The sequence below is a fragment of the Onychostruthus taczanowskii genome, unplaced genomic scaffold (assembly GCF_017590055.1).
Source record: "Onychostruthus taczanowskii isolate IOZ18803 unplaced genomic scaffold, ASM1759005v1 scaffold72, whole genome shotgun sequence".
Classification (NCBI taxonomy): Eukaryota; Metazoa; Chordata; class Aves; order Passeriformes; family Passeridae; genus Onychostruthus; species Onychostruthus taczanowskii.
In genome coordinates this window covers 2462259-2478477 of record NW_024505008.1, presented here as the reverse complement: position 1 = coordinate 2478477, position 16219 = coordinate 2462259, and the positions used below count along the sequence as shown (strand labels likewise).

At 39.0% G+C, this 16219-nt stretch overlaps 1 protein-coding gene across 1 annotated transcript in view; it reads right to left on the bottom strand.

Annotated features, from left to right (window-relative positions):
* The window catches only part of LOC121345367 (multiple C2 and transmembrane domain-containing protein 1), a 117904-nt gene extending 102430 nt beyond the window's left edge, over positions 1-15474 (bottom strand). The window contains exon 1 of the mRNA XM_041422182.1: positions 15445-15474. The gene's annotated coding sequence lies outside the window, so the exon portion shown is untranslated. The remainder of the gene's footprint in view (positions 1-15444) is intronic.
* Between the last annotated feature and the right edge of the window lie 745 nt (positions 15475-16219).

The window sequence follows — 16219 nt, the reverse complement described above, 5'->3', positions numbered from 1 at the left end:
TGTCTCATGAGATCTTTTTCCTAATTTTCCTGAACACTTAATTCATTTATCTCGTACTCTAATCAGTCTTAAGACTTCAAAAATCTCTTTCCAGGCTGGTTTCTATCTATTTCAGATATTCTAATTCTATTCTTACATCTCTTTCAGGTATTATTATAGCCCTTTTGATTTTTAAACATAAATAAGGAACACAGTAGGAAAAGTCAGCAATTACAGCAGCAGTCCTTGAGACTCCATGACTGTAATTCTGCTTTCAATTTTCACAGGGCATCAAACAGCTTCTCATCATGGGAGTAACCAGGTATGGCATCTGGCTAGCTGGCAGTGGCTGGAAGGCACACACAGCCTCACAGTCATGTAGGATTTCAGTGGGCACTTAGGGAACAACTTCGGTTCTCTGAAACATCACTGTTGGCACTGAAAGACACAGATATTTATAATATTCACTACTGATGCTTTTTAAGGTACAGAATGACATTTCTGAAACTGTACACATTGCCAGTAAAAGCACAGTCATTTATAAATAACCATTTAAATCACCATAAAAATAATTTAAAAACCAAAATAATCAATTAATTCATTTGCTGTAAAGGATGGAAACAGTACAATTCCCTCATATGCTTTGGAAGGATTAACAGCTTGGTTTAGTGACTACTATTAGTAATGTGTTCCCCTTCCATCACTAGGCAACAGTCTGCTGGGTTATGCTGTAGAGTTACATGAAAAGCATGTTGGAAATATTTTCTAGAAATCCAGCTTTTCTCCTTTGACAAGCAACTAATACTTAATTTTATTGATATTAATCTCAAGTGACAGGCAGTATGAAAGAGTTACTTATACCCAGTCTTAAATAATTACTTACAGACTTCTAGTAAGTTTAATGAAAGAGATAATTAGTATGAGCAAGCATAACTTACATAATACATTGGTGTTTCTTTCAGAACAACTGCATAATGATACAATTAAATACAACTGAAACAGTAAGAGTTTGTTCACATGTATTACTGCTCCAGTGGATCTCCATCTCCCTCAAACATGCTAAAAGGCAAGACAGTAAAGCAACGGCTGAAAAACTTGCCATCACTACAATTACTGGATTTTGCCTATGGAATTCACATACTTGCTAACCGGTAAAATAAACTGAATATACCTCAGAGTTTCCTTACTATATTAGAATTGCTGAAAGATTTTTTGCTTTTTCTAGATATATATGAAGACCGGGTTTAAAACCTGCCTACTTTAACATAGTTTCTTTTCATGAGATCCAGTTTCTGAGACACAGAAAGCCAAGCTCTTATCTCTGCTCCTTATTTAAGAAGGTTGCTGCAAGAGTCCTCTGCCTTCATCCACAGGACCATCTGCTCAGGGACACACTTCTACTTTCATGTTCAGTTACTCACAGCATTTTGAGTTCCATTGTCCACACAACCTCTGAATCTAGCCAATCTTGAAGTTGTGTCACTTGTTCACATTCAGAAAGGCAACAAATGAATCAGTTTCTCCATTAGCATGATGAGGTGCTATTTTACCTCTGTATATTTTTAATATATTAATTCACATTTCAGGACAATATGCTCCTTGCATCTCCTCCACTACACCTGAGATACATTAAAATTTTACTAGAGAACAGAGCACTTCATCCCAAACAGAATAAGGATTTGCCAGAATGTCAAAGCTAATGTCCTTATAGGACCAGGGCTAAGCAAACACAGTACAAGCACAAAACACAGACACCTAAATTACACAACAACATCAGTATCAGCAAGGCCTTAGTGTAAGACAGAAAAACCGAGTGGTATGTGTCACTGCTCCCCTGGCATTACACAAGGCACACATTCTCAGTCCTCAGTTCCGTGATAAACCATTTCCCTTCATGACCACACAAAAGATAGATTCAGATTCAGTTTGACAGCAACACAGAAAATAACCATGAAACTGCCACTGAGAAGAGACACAGACTTCCTGATGCTGTGTTACTGAAGTGCAGTGACACCTCAAGTTTCTTTCATTGTAGCAATGATGTACATAAATGACACATACCTTATGCATACTCCTGCATGTAAACATGTCTCATAGGACAAGAAGACATATTCTCAGGGCAAGAGGACACACAGTTGTAAGCCGTGCCAGGGAATGTTTAGGTTTGTCTTTAGGAAAGTTCTTCACAGAAAGAGTGATGAGGCATTGGAATGGTCTGCCCAGGGAGATGGTGGAGTCACTGTCCCTGGAAGTGTTTAAGGACAGACTGGACATGGCACTTAGTGTCATGGTCTAGTTAACAAGGTCGTTTTGGGTCATAGGTTGGACTCGATGACTTCAAAGATCTTTTCCAACCTAGATGATAATGTGATAAGAATGTACATACACACTTGTTTAATTATTTCCAAAAAAACCTTCACATGGAAGATCCAAAAAAATCTCTCAATGGAATAAATCTGAACTAGGTTAGGTTAGTTAGTAAATAGGTAATTAGGAACCTGGCTTTCAATTTCAGATGGTACAAGAGTACTCACTCATACAGCACGAAGAAAATTATTATTTATTAAAATTATGCTTATGTTTAAATATATACACAGTGTTAGTCTAAGGTCAAAGCCATACATTAAAACTTCTACATTGGAAGAGCTGGCTCCTTTAAGGAAAGATGGTTATTTTTGAGACTCTGTTCCACCTAATAAAGCAAATTTGTACTGCGCTTCATTTTGGATGAAGCAATGCTGCAAAGTGCAGCATTTATTATCATTTAAACCATAAGCTGTGCAGTTTTCCAAAAGCAGAATCATGCCTCCCAATTTTGGCCAAAAGGGAGTCTGTTTTGGGTATCATGTACCTTGGTGGCTGCAGATGGCTGAGATTTACTTCAAGCTACCTATGTAGCTCAACTGTGGAGCTAAATGTAGCCCCAGCCAGATAAACTGCCAAGAGAACCTGCAGCTGTACTTGTGCTGGTTAAGCCAAGCCAAAATCCTTATTGTTGAAACTACAATACTCAATGGAGAAGTTGATGTTTAATAATTAAACTGTCTTTACCACCAGGACACTGATGAGAAAAGTATAGTATTACCATAGAAACTGAAGAGAAAGACAAGACTTGGTGAAATGATTGCAAGGAGTTTCCCAGCAGATTTTTCCAGCATGTTGGATTAGCATCCCTCCCAAAGAAACCTATTATCTACTAATAGAGGAGCCTTAATGCTACTGGAATCTACAAACCAAACAGGACAGGAAACCACCGGACATGAAAAGTGAAGCGTAAAAATATTTTTAAAATAAATTTTAAAAAACCCTAAACACCAAAGAGAAAAGCAGTTCCTAAATTATTAAGTTACTTATGATGACAAGGAGTATTCTGACAGAAAAGTTCACACAAGCTCTCATCAGAAGCAGATCAGGCAATTACTTCAAATAACCGGTTAAAACCACTTACTCTTTTTTGTAAGTCTTTTTCTTCCTGTGTTTCCTTGAAGCCCCAAGAATACTTCTGGAAGCACACATGTATTTGTACATATTCATAACAGCTTCTTCCTTCACACACCACTTCTTTTCCCATTCAGGTCTAAAGCCAAGCTAAATACTTTGACTTTTCTTGTAAGTAAAGAAAACTAAGATTAGCTTAAGCCTGTGGAATTGAAATTTACAAATATACTCCCAGCACTGTCTGAGTGATGTCTGTCTTGAAAGCAAAGCAGGCACAAGCTCTGCCAGTCACATTCTATGCAGCAATCTGACTTCCTACTTTGGTCTGGCTCCTCAACATCAGCTGTGACCTTCAAATAAACTCAGTCTTCAAATATGCTCAATTTGAGCATATAGAAACAGGAATTCAGGCACTTAAAAGAAGTCTGAAAATGTAAGAGGAACTTCCTATATGATAAATATCTGTTTATATCACCCATAAAAATGTCCCAGTCTTCAGGGTCCTAAGTGTCTCATGAAAGTCTAGCTACCAAGGGATTATTTGAATTCTTGATTTTGCTGTTTGGTTCATCTGAAGGTTTCTTTAAAAAATATTAATGTAAGAATTAAGAAAACATCCTTTTTAAAGCTTGGGGGTTTTCCCTTTCTTTTGTTTTTCTATGTGTTGACCTTAAAAAAAAACAAAAAAGAAAATACATGAAAAGTGTTTCTAGTTTGCACTTCCAATAAAGGGCCAGTGACAAGTAGTAATTAGGTACTAATATGAAACATTATTTACATACCAAAATTCTAAACTTCCTAACAACAAAAGCATTGTCATGTTTGGAATACTCTGACTGCATTTATCTGTACAAAAATGTGCAAATATCTCTCATCTCTTCCAACTTATTTTATATTTTGACAATATCAGATTTTAGCCATAGAAGTTGTGAGTTTGGAAAAAGTTACTTTTTTTATAACAGCTCATTTGAGTTTAGGGTACATAGTTTTTTTCTCAGTCTATCATATCAGATTTCTTGGTCTAAATGTGTTTCAATCTACTCATTTTTAATACCACATACTTATTTTTAGGCATTTAGTTCAAGTACATCAGTCCTCCTTTCTTCTATTTCTTCCAGAAATTTTTTCCATAATGCATACTACTGAAAGGTATTGCAGAATTTTTGATTTTCAATTTCATCAATATTCCAGAATTAAATCATAAATGATACTATTTGCTATTAAAACAGACTTTTTCTCTTCTCCCATCATTTAAAAGGAAGCATTGTCACATTTTTCTATAAATTCCTTCATTTTTTCCTTGAACCTAGATTTTTAACAGATTGTGGTAGATGGGAAGTCCACCTGTCTTTACGTACGTATCCTACACTGCAAAAAAATCCTGAAGTGCCAGATTGGCTGTCTCATTCAGTGATAAAATAAATCCTGTGGACTTCTGCTTCTTGTTCAGGTATAGTGTAGTCATAAACTTATTTCAACTGGTTTTGCTTTTGGAATTTTTCTTTTTTTTCAGCTATCTCCTTCAATTCCTTCAGGACAGCCAGAAGGAGGTCTCCTAAAGCTGCACACATAAGCCCCTGTCTGAGCATTAAAGAGTTTCTATCGATACTGCTTTTGCCTTTCCTGCTCTTCTTTCTTTGCATTTTCTCTTACCAGAAATCTTGGTCTCACTTATTGTCAGGATTTCCTCTGTAGTTTATTACTTTTCCTAACTAATCTTGTCTATATAAAACTTTCAAACAAAAAACTCTTTGTGTTGCATTAGCACATCATAAAAAGATGACTCAATTTGAACACAACCTGTACCTAGGTCAGAAATTTCTGCATCAAAGCTTATTAGAGACATAGATTTTACCAGAATCAGTTGTAAGTATTCATTTTAAAAATCAAAATTCTTTCTTCTTATTGGCTTTGTCCTGCTAAATGATAACATTAAAATATTATAGAGAGTTCAGCTTGTACTGTAAAAAACAACCAAATTTATTATCTAAATTAAGGTCAGAAGCAAGATAGCAACTGTAAAAACATCTTCCCAGAACCACTCCAGCATTTCCCCCACACATCCTGTCCACAGTAGTTTTGACATATAGTGGCAGGGTCAGCAACAAATATTACACACACAATTCAATATTACAGACTGTTCTCAACCAAGAATCAAGTCTCCTTGAAGTACACATCATGTTTCCATGACCCTCTGCATTATCTGCCAAGTGCACCCAGGTCCTTGAGCAAAAAAAATCCCATGGATAGCAAGCAGAACTAATCAAAACTGTTCTCCCTAACACATTTTTATATGTACCCTGGTGACTTTATAATTCCTACAGTATGTGGAGGTTTTGATTGGGCAAGGGCAGCTCAATTGATAAAGCCTTGGATGTTAACAATCAGATTACATTTGCTAAATGTAGGTCCAACCAGCCACTGCCTTCAGTGCGGTATTTAACAGTCCATTGTACCATTCAACTTTTCCATAAGGTGCTGCATGGCAGGGAGTATGATACGCACTCTCTCTGGCATAAGTGACTCTGTGAAACGTCTTTAAAATTCGTTTCATTGTCCAATTGAGTTCTTTCTGGGGTGTCATGTCACCACAGGACTTGGTCTTCAAACCCCAAGCTGGTGTTCCAGGCAGCGGTGTGAGGCACAGGGTACATCTCCAACCATCCAGTGGGTTCTTTACACCACTGTAAGCATGTAACAATTGCCTTGGCTGGTTTGTATGGTGTATGACGTAATTAATCTGCCAAGCCTCCTCATATTTGTGTTTCAACCATCATCCCCCCATACCTGCTTGGCCTGCTTGATTGCAGTGAATGTTTCACAGTTGTGAATAACCTGGAATATCCTGTCCACCCTGTGATCACAAGCCTATCTCTATTTTGCCGCTCTTCCCTGATAAGCTGAGGCCCATCATGCAAGAAATAATTCACTCTTATGCTGCCAGCCCAGGTCCACCTGAGACACTATAATCTTGGCAGCCCAATCCACCTGTTCATTGTTGTGATACTCTTCAGTAGCCTGACTTGTAGGTATGTAGGTATGTGTGCATCTACTTGATGTACTTTTACAACCAAATCCTCTACCTGGCAAATGACGCCTCAACACAATTCTTCAGCCCAGATGGGTTTACCTCTGTCCTGCCAGTTGGTCTTTTTCCATTGGTGCAGCCACCCCTGCAGTGCATTTACTGTCATCCAGAAGTCAGTGCAGAGGTGCAGCACGGGCCATTTCTCTCATTCAGCAATATCTAAAGCCAGCTGGATGGCTTTCAGCTCTGCAACCTGACTTGATGCACCTTGTCCCTCCATAGCTTCTGTGACTTGCCGTGTAAGACTCCATAACATATTTTTGATATACTCCTATAACAGAGCAGGAACCATCACAAAATAGAGCATATATTATTTTCATTTTCTGGCTGTTGATTATGTGGTGGGCCATCCACAGCACATGTTACTTCTTCCTTCCCCTCTCCTGCTAATAATCCAAAATTTTCACCTTTGGGCCAGTTCATGACAATTTCCAAGATCCCTGAGCAATGGCTGTTTCCTGTTCAAGCTTACTGGGTGGTCAGAGCAATACACTTACTCCATGTAGTATATCAGTGGCATGGGAATTCCCCTTTGCACATCCAGCCCAGCACTGGCAGTCAGAGTGCCAGGAGGAGCTGTGCTTTGATGCCAAATACTTCTGAAACTGCTCAAACCCCTTCAATAAACTGCAAGGATCTCATTTTTAGTTAGGGTCAGTGGGCCGGATACTTTGTATCTCTGACTCCAGAAACCCAAGGGTCACCCTTGAGTCTCTGTGGGTAATTTTTACCAGAGGTCCAGGAAGGACCACTCTCCCTGGCTGCACTGTAGAGCATGTTTTTACATCCTGCTCTATCCTAACTGGCCCCTGGGCTACTGCATTTTCCTCTCCTGTTCCACCCCCCAAACTGGATACAATTATTAATGAATTCCCAGAGGTACCACCCCAGGGCCAGGCAGAAGAGCAGCACGGAATACACATCCCAAATGACCCTCATTGCCCTTGATGTTATAATGTCATACAGTATATCACACAGTACAGCAACAAAGCCATTCTGATCCCTTTCCCCATTCTGGAAAAGAGCACCATGAGGAACACATGCAGGAATGATATGAGTCAGGCACCACGCCCATATGCTCAGACCAAGCAATATTGTAACCAGGGGGCTCTGTAGCTAACACAAAAAATGCTCAGATCAAAATTGTTTCCAACTGGCTCTGAACAGATAGATCTGTTGTTATCTCAGATAGATCTGTTGTTAAATCCTTTGTTTAAACATTAGTTTAAACCGAGCTGGAAATTATGCAGACAGTAACAGAAGGACAAAAGGCAGAAGTAGGTTGAGATAACCATACTGGCCAACAGCAATGTAATAAGAAAACAAATATTAACAGCAACAACACTAATATCACCACTATATGGAGAGGGTGATTTACACGCAAAACGCTCACTGAGTTCAACCCCATATGACTGCACCACAGTTAGAGCTGGAGCTGCTCCACCACCACATTCAATGCCTGCTCCCGGGGGAAGAAGGGAACAAAATGGTGGCAATCCTCTGTGTGGTGCCAAAGCCACATTCCCCTCCTTGGCAGAAATGTAATCCCCTTACTCCTGCCCACTACGATGACAAGAATGGTGTAGCACAACAATCCCAGGGTGCCTGCAAGGCTCCAAGCTGCAACCCCTCATGGGAACTGTTAGAAGATTAACTCTGTCTTTGGCCAAAATTAGGACGACATTCTAATCCTGCTAATTCAATACATCACAAGAGGTATTATAATAATTATAAAAAAAATCCCTTTGTGTCAAATTATCCACGTAACCAAACTTGTACCCATCAGTTTATAAGGCACTATAAAATGATCCTTCAGGTCCTTCCAACACAATCCACTCTGTGATTGTAAGATTTTATTGGCTCAAATGACTATAGACAAAAGTAAATCAGTAACATCCAAGAAGAGCACAAAGGAACAAGACTGCTCACCATCCTTATTAATTACCTGACTTGATAAGACATAGTCTTTCTCCTCACCAAAAGAGTCACTCACATGAAACATGAGGTGCCTTTACTGACAAGTACTGACAATAAGTATTGCCAGTACTGCAATATTTTTATCCCCAGATCTCACATCTCACACTGAGTCTGAACATTTCAAAACTAGGTGTTTTGACAGTGATGGTACATCACTGTTCCTAAGCCTTTGAAATATGAAACCTCTTGCTTGCTACCAAGGTATGAATCACCAAGAGTGTCCATATGGGTGTAGCCAAACAATGTATTCCACACCCACCTCCATTATTCCTGATGAACTGTTAATGGTGGATCATTTGCAACATCTGCTCAGTGTACACCCAATGCCAGGCTGCAAACTGGATGTTAAACCCTGAGTAGCAGGACAGCATTTCTTTGTCTTCACATATTGACTGGCAGTTATAACAACACCCAGCCCAAGGGGGCCATCTCTGCCAGTGGGCCATAATGGCTCAACAGCCCTAATGCCCAGCCCTACCAACCTAGGTCACCAAGGACTCCAAAAGATCAGAGGACTCATGGGATTATACCAATCCATTGCAGATTTTCGCGCCCTGGGGAAGGTCCTGAACATTCCTGCCTGAATCTGACCATATATTACCTGAGGCTTTGGGACTGGGAGAAGAACAACCACCACCAACGGGCATCCAGAGTGGGAACTCAAATTTGCACAGGACAATTGCTTTCCACAATACCACAACCATCATTTCAACAGTCTTGCAGCTACTGCTTAAATGGACTGCAACCACCACTCCGACCATCAGGGGCCAGGTTGTACTCTGACTTTGTCGGTTTAAGACAGTGTTTCTGTACTTTCTGCCTTTATTTTAATTTTCCTATTAAATTGTAACTCCAAATTGAAATCTCTCACAAGGTACTTGTGTGGAGTTAATTTCTCCTGCTAGTTTACCTTCAAACCAGCACAGTCACTTACTTATATATTAAGACTTTAATATATAAATGCATTCTGGTATTTGTATATTCTACATATATGAGATAATTCTGGTGCACTTGCTATGGTTTGTCATCAGTTCACACTTAAAGAAATACACTGAATGGAACAAACACTGAGCAGAACACAAACTTCACATAAAAAAATCTCCATACTGGACTAAAGGTGATCTAATTTGTCATTTCCATAAATTAAGTCTACCATATATAAAAATTGGGGGAATTCTGCCTTCTCTTACAAGGAAGAGAAGATATTTCTTTTTTAAACTTAAGAGCTTCAGAGATTACATTATAGCTACCCTCTTAAAATTATCTAGAACATAACACTTGTAATATCCAAGATCTAGGATAAATAATAAGATTAGAGAGGAAAAGACAAATATAGTCTTTAGATCAATTCTCAGTCATCTTGCCAAAGACCAGAAATTTATCCAAGAAGAAAGAAAAAAAAAAAAAAAAAACAAAACAAAAACTTGGGTCTATTAATTTGTTAGCACATAAGACAAACCAGTTAAACTAGAACATCCTACAAGACTGGGTGCTAAATGACATAGTGGCAGTTTTAAAACTCTTTTAGTAATATTTTTCTTTAAATACTATGAAGCAATTTTCTCTGCAACAATATAGTAACTGATGATAAGTCTTTTCTGCACTCAACATTTCAAAAAGAGGGAAGGAACATTTTTCAGTATTTCTTGGGAGGAAAAAAGAGAGTCTAGTACTATAACCAAGTTTCTGTATCTGTATTTTTAAATTTTTAAAGTTCAGCACAGGTTATGAAACACAAATATGAAGTACACTAAAGTAAGAGTTTTGACACAGTCACTTGAAATCCAGATAAAACCCCTGAAACTTAAGCACTTCACAGCAGAGTCACTTGTTACAAAATAAGCATTTATTTGACCTTTCGGTGCAAAGACTGTGGCAATTCCTATCATCCAAACATCTATTATTCTCAATATAATAATTTTATAATACCTTTATATATGAGCAGTAAATGCAAAGGGTGAGGAGAAAAGGAAATAAAGTTTAAATGAGGTCATAGGTAAACAGCCACTTTAAAATAGCTAAATATTACACATGAGGATAAATACAAACTGGCCAATACTGAAAAATATGTAGCTCACTTTGAAAACTCTGCAGATCTTTAGTTAATTAATCTGATGTCATTCAAGATATAATTAAATACAACTCTATTGTGCCATATCTTGATTTCTCTTCCAGTAATATATACACACTGTATTAAAATACCATAAACTGACAGTCTGGTCAGATGCTGACAGAGTACAAAAAACAGACTAGTACATATCAAAATGCTGAAAGATTAACCTTTTATTAGAGATTAATATAATGAAAAATTGGGCAATGCAGAATATCCCTTAACAATTAAAGTCTTGGAGAAACAAATAGCTTTGATCAGTTGCAACAGCTGTCTTACAAGAAACAAACTTCAGCAACAGCTTTTTACTCTTGGTTGCTGTTTCTGTGTAATTTAACCAGCTCCATGGTCTTCTCATCCAGCCTAAACATTTTTTCATCTACTCATTCCCTGTGTGTCAGTGGCCACATCCCTAAAAGCAAGTGTTCTCCTGCTTTCTAAAATATTGCCCTCTCAATTTTCAGAATTATGCTGCTGTCAAATAATGTTCCAAATACCCGTACAAAACAGCTGTCTCCAACTCTTTCTGTTTTGTACCAGCATTGTGTCAGGAAAAGGTAAGTAATCCTTGACAGTCAGCAGTTTTCAAATTTTCTCACCACCTTCATCTTTCTCAGTGAAATTAAAGTAGCAATTAAGATCCTCTTGGGTGACATTATCTATGTAGCTTTTCATTGACATTTCAGGCTTTTGTCTTTTCTTGTTCTTTTTCCTTCTTTGGCTGGATCAATTACATACGCCAATTATAACAAACAAAATTTTTCCCTTGTGTAACTTCACTGACTCACAAGACTCTAAACCAATTATAGATTCATTCTGGTACAGGCAGAGAAACATGCATGGTATGCCAGTCTGGTCTTCATTGGCTCTGCGTCCCACTCCACACTAAATTCAAATTCCCTTCTCTTCTCTTCAGGCTTTTTCCCAGCTCAATCTGTACTCCTTTCTCTTTCCCAGCATCCCAATAAAAGCCAATGCTCTTTGCCCTGAGAAAGCAACATCTCCTCATACAACCCAGCTCACTAAACTCTCCTTCTTTCTGCAGGTCCTCCTCCTGTGCCGCACAGTTCACCCTCTTAAATCAACTTTATTGACTAACAATTATCTTTATTTGTAAGAATGGGAAAGACCCTGTATCTGGATGCATCTCCAGGTTTTCACCTCATCTCATCTCATCTCATCTCATCTCATCTCATCTCATCTCATCTCATCTCTCATCAGTCTGTATTATATATTCTAGACCACTGTTTCCCAATCCCTGCTAATTAATGAAACAAATAGCTCCATGTGTCACAAAATTAATGACTTCCTTTCTTATGGCTAAGCAATTAGAGGTTGAGCAGCAGCCCTAGCCAGCCCCCATCTTCCCTCTGCAATAACCCCAGTGCTTTTCCACACCTCCAAGTTATTCACATAGCCACTCACAGAACTGGAAACATTGATGGAAGGGGTTAAGAACCTGTCCACTCTTTTGGTGTAATGGATCAACCTGGACATATTTTAAGAAGTCACAAAATTACAAAATTTGTTGTTATCAGATTTGTTGTTATCTTTGAAGAAAACACACTGGAGAGAAGTGTCCACAAGAGCTCTCACTGTGACAGTCAGACTGCAGCCTGGACATCCTTTCAACCAAGAACCCTGAACCCTCTTCATGTCCACTTTTGATTCAATAGGACATATGACCAGATCCATGTTCTTTGATTAAGACAGTGAAACACCTGTAGGATCTATATTACTGCAAATCTTAAGAAACAGGGATATTTTCACCCTCCTGGTTTTTACTAAATTACTGTTACAAAATACAAGTGACATAAATCTTCGCATGCAAAGCTATGTCTCATATTAAAGAAAAGGTCACGCTGGCACAGGCACTGTCAGATAAATTTATGCTCCAGCTGGCACGGAAAGGAAAATTAAAGGGGACAAGTGGAAAAACCCTTGCCTCGCTGCCTTGGGCCATGGCAGCACACTCAGGCTCTGCAAGCATTGTGAGGCTCCTGGAGTGTTGTTGTCATCTCCTGTCCAGGGGACACCCCAGGAGGCTTCCATCACCATCATCTAAGTCCTTCAAGGATGCAGCACACACGTGGCTCTCAGCTACAAGGCAGTGACTGGCTGTCATGTGGAAAGTTATGAATTGGCCAAGGAAACCTGTCTCATAGTCTTTGGAAACTGGAAGAAGGATTATGTATAATTGCACATGTATTCATTTCTTTGTCCTAAAAACACACATTTACATTTCAGTTAATGTTTAAAAGAAACCTAAGTTTCCTGCCAATAAATACTTAAAATGCCCTTTCCAAAAATATTCACAGACAGCTCCAAGAAGTATTCAGTCATCAGCAAAGAACTAGGTTAGTATTTTACACTCAAATGTAATAGGTATTGTTTGCATAAGACTACACTTCTGTTTGTGCCATTCTGCTCAAACCAAGATACTAATCCTATTCAATGCAACAGAAACTTTATTCAATACTGAAAAAACTAGGTCTCTGCTAGACTGTCCATGCCCAGTGCAATAGTGCTATACACATTTTAATAAGTGCAAATTAAATTTAAATTGCTTGATTATGCTAAATATATGTACGTTTCATGATAACATTTTTGATTGTAAGTCTTCCCACCCACTAACTCATGCTCCCTCTCACTGATGACAACTGTATTATTTCAGCTTAAAAGCACAAAAATATTTGACTTATTGTGGGATTTTATTTTCTCCACCATCTCCCTTATGTAGTAGATCTTTTTGTGTGCAGATTTGCTAAAAAATTCAACAGTCTTGATCCAAATGAGGCAGTAGCTCTCTATTTCAATAAAATTTACATATGTTTTAAAAGAAGTTGCAATTTTATGTTGATTTACTTTTAGGTATTTAATCTAATTTTAATGATTCTGATATACTTTTTTTTAATCTTTGAGCATGTAAGGCTGCAATGAAAGACAATGAAAATCCAGACACTGCTGTATGTCTGCGCTGCTGTGTCCTGGCTCCATAAAAAATGGAATGGAGCTTTTAATGCTGTTTATTCCATACCACACATATCATCACTGTGGTCCCAGCAGGAAAAGTCAAGGAGCAGGAAGGGAACTGCACCATCTTGTCTGGCTCTCTCCAGGGAGAAGTATTGGGATAAGACAAGTGGACTCAGCCCCTCTCCACCATTGTCAGTCCTTTTCCTGTTCCTCTGAGCTCTGGCTTTAGGATGTGGTGCTGAAGGACAGCAATGCGAGTCCAAGACAACTGCTCCGGGGAATATTAGAAAAGAGAGAGAGAAGGGGCACAAGCTCAGCTGAGCCATTCAGAGCCCAAGCCCCAGCAGAGCGGAGTGAGTGGTGACAGGGCCAGAGAAGGCTGTGCAGAACATATTGGAGCGGTCTGAGGTGGCAGCATGGTGCAAAATTCAGAGGGGTTTGCTTGCCCTACTGAGACTGGGCTGGAGGGATGAGAACATTAAGCCACCAGAGCTCTCACGGCCATATTGCCTTTGTCTGAGTACATAACAGGCACTGTCTTTGGGAAGTACTTTTTCTTTTGTTCCCAGTGATAAATGCCCTTTCGTGGGTGGGACACTCTCTTTTTATATACTTTTCTCACTACTGATATTGCTGTGGTTATTGTGATTTTAGTAAATTGTTTGTTTAACTCATAATCTCTTACTATCTCTCCAGTGTCAGAAGGCACAGAGGGAAAGGAAACAACTTGCTTGGAGGTTGGTTCCCTGCAGTTGTTAAAAGCAGCACGTGCTGTAAGTAAAACTTGGATTTGAAAAATGCAAATTATTCCAAACTCATGCTACCAGATGTGTAATCCCAAATCCTCAGAAGGGTGTAAAGGCCGTGACTGAGGTTAGGCCATGGGGTGCAGCCTGTAAGCATGCAAAACTTGACTCCTGAGGTACACTGAAATGGAAACTCCAGCTGCTCATAGTGGAAGGTCCTTGCTTTGTTAACACATCACTGAAGCGTACCAGGCATACTTGAAAACGATCAACAATGCTTTATAGTTGGAGTCTTACTTCCCCAAATATCCTATAACTCAATGAAGCTGGTGAATTAAACTAGATTTAATAACCCAAGTAAGATTATACTTTAGAGTTGAGAAAAGCAGTGAATGTGCTTATTATAAAATAGCAGAAAAGCTATTCTGTTTCAGATCATCCCTCTGAAACAAACACCATCAGCAGCTCTGCAAACTTCATCAACCCACAAGCAAGGTCTTTTATTATCAAAACCAGCAAGTCTGGTGTCCAGGCACAGCCTAAATTAATACTAGAAAACACTTGGAGGAATTGGTCATAATCCTGCTAATTTAAAATAAGTGTTAGAAAGCCTAATGTGATTTGATTTAGCAGTATTCTTTCCAAATGCTATGACTGTACCTTGTTCTAAAGAAGAGTAATGCCCTCACAACTAAAAAGCATTTGACATGTTTTGTAAACAAACGTTTACAATTCTTTACTAAACATAACAGCAGAACAACACTGAAGAAAGTCACACATTTTCATATTGCTAGATGCAGCAGTCTTTAAAGCAGAATAATGTCCTGTTGTCGTAAACAGTAGTACTGAAATATTCAAAATATGCAATACATTCTTGTGAGTCAGCGGTTTGGGGAAGAAGGGATTCACTACTGCAGGGAAATGCCCACTTTATAGACACCTGTCACAATAATCCCACCTCAATAAGCAATGATCTAAACAAGTACTATACAAGAGATAACCACAGTAGTTTCCGTCAGGCCAGTGATTACAAGCAAAGCAACCCCATGACATAAAGTTAAGTCTAGGTCCCATATTTGTGAAGACGAACTCCTTTGAATTCTGCAGAGGAAGATTAAAGTACCACTGACCTTAAGGTACACTTGCAAATAGCTGCAGAAGTACTGTCATTCTTCTTTAGCATAGGTAGTGCTCTGGCAGCAGCCAAATGCATTTACACAGACTGTTTTTGACAACACACAGAGCATGTCTTTTACTTCAGCTACTCATTTCTCCCTGATTATGACCTAAGACAATTTATAATAATATGCATCAGTCAGTTATTCCTGAGAAAGGTGGATGACTGCTTAGGATTACACAAGATCCAAAAATACTCATATGTTTTGCACTTTTCTTGCAGTAAATGTACTCCAAGATTCAGCAGTCCCTTTCAACAGTAGCTTCACCAGGCAATTTAAAAACTGACAGTTGGAAGAGTTATGGCTTTGTTTACTGCCTTCTCCCAACAGCCAGAACGAGTCTCATAGACTGAACTGACAGCTGCATGAGACAGTACCCAGCCAATAATTACCTACAATCTAGTAAATGTGTACTAGTGGTTGTCGTTTGTGTGTCTTGTAGAAATCAAAAGACACAGTAATTAAAATCTGCATAACCAAACAAGGAAAAAAGCCGAGGTCACCTGAGGAAAAGCCGTGCTGCATGCGTTAAGAGCAGACACCAGCAGAGACGGCTCTCATAGGGCTGCGAGGCGTGAGAGCGATAGAAGCCTAACTCCAGCCTCCGAGACACCTTTCCTCTGCATGGTTTATACAATGGAGGTTTGAGGGAGGTCGCTCCTGCAGCGGAGCAGGAGCAGTCTGGCAGCGGTGCTCCCACGGCTCAGGCCCGCGACACCGCCTGTCA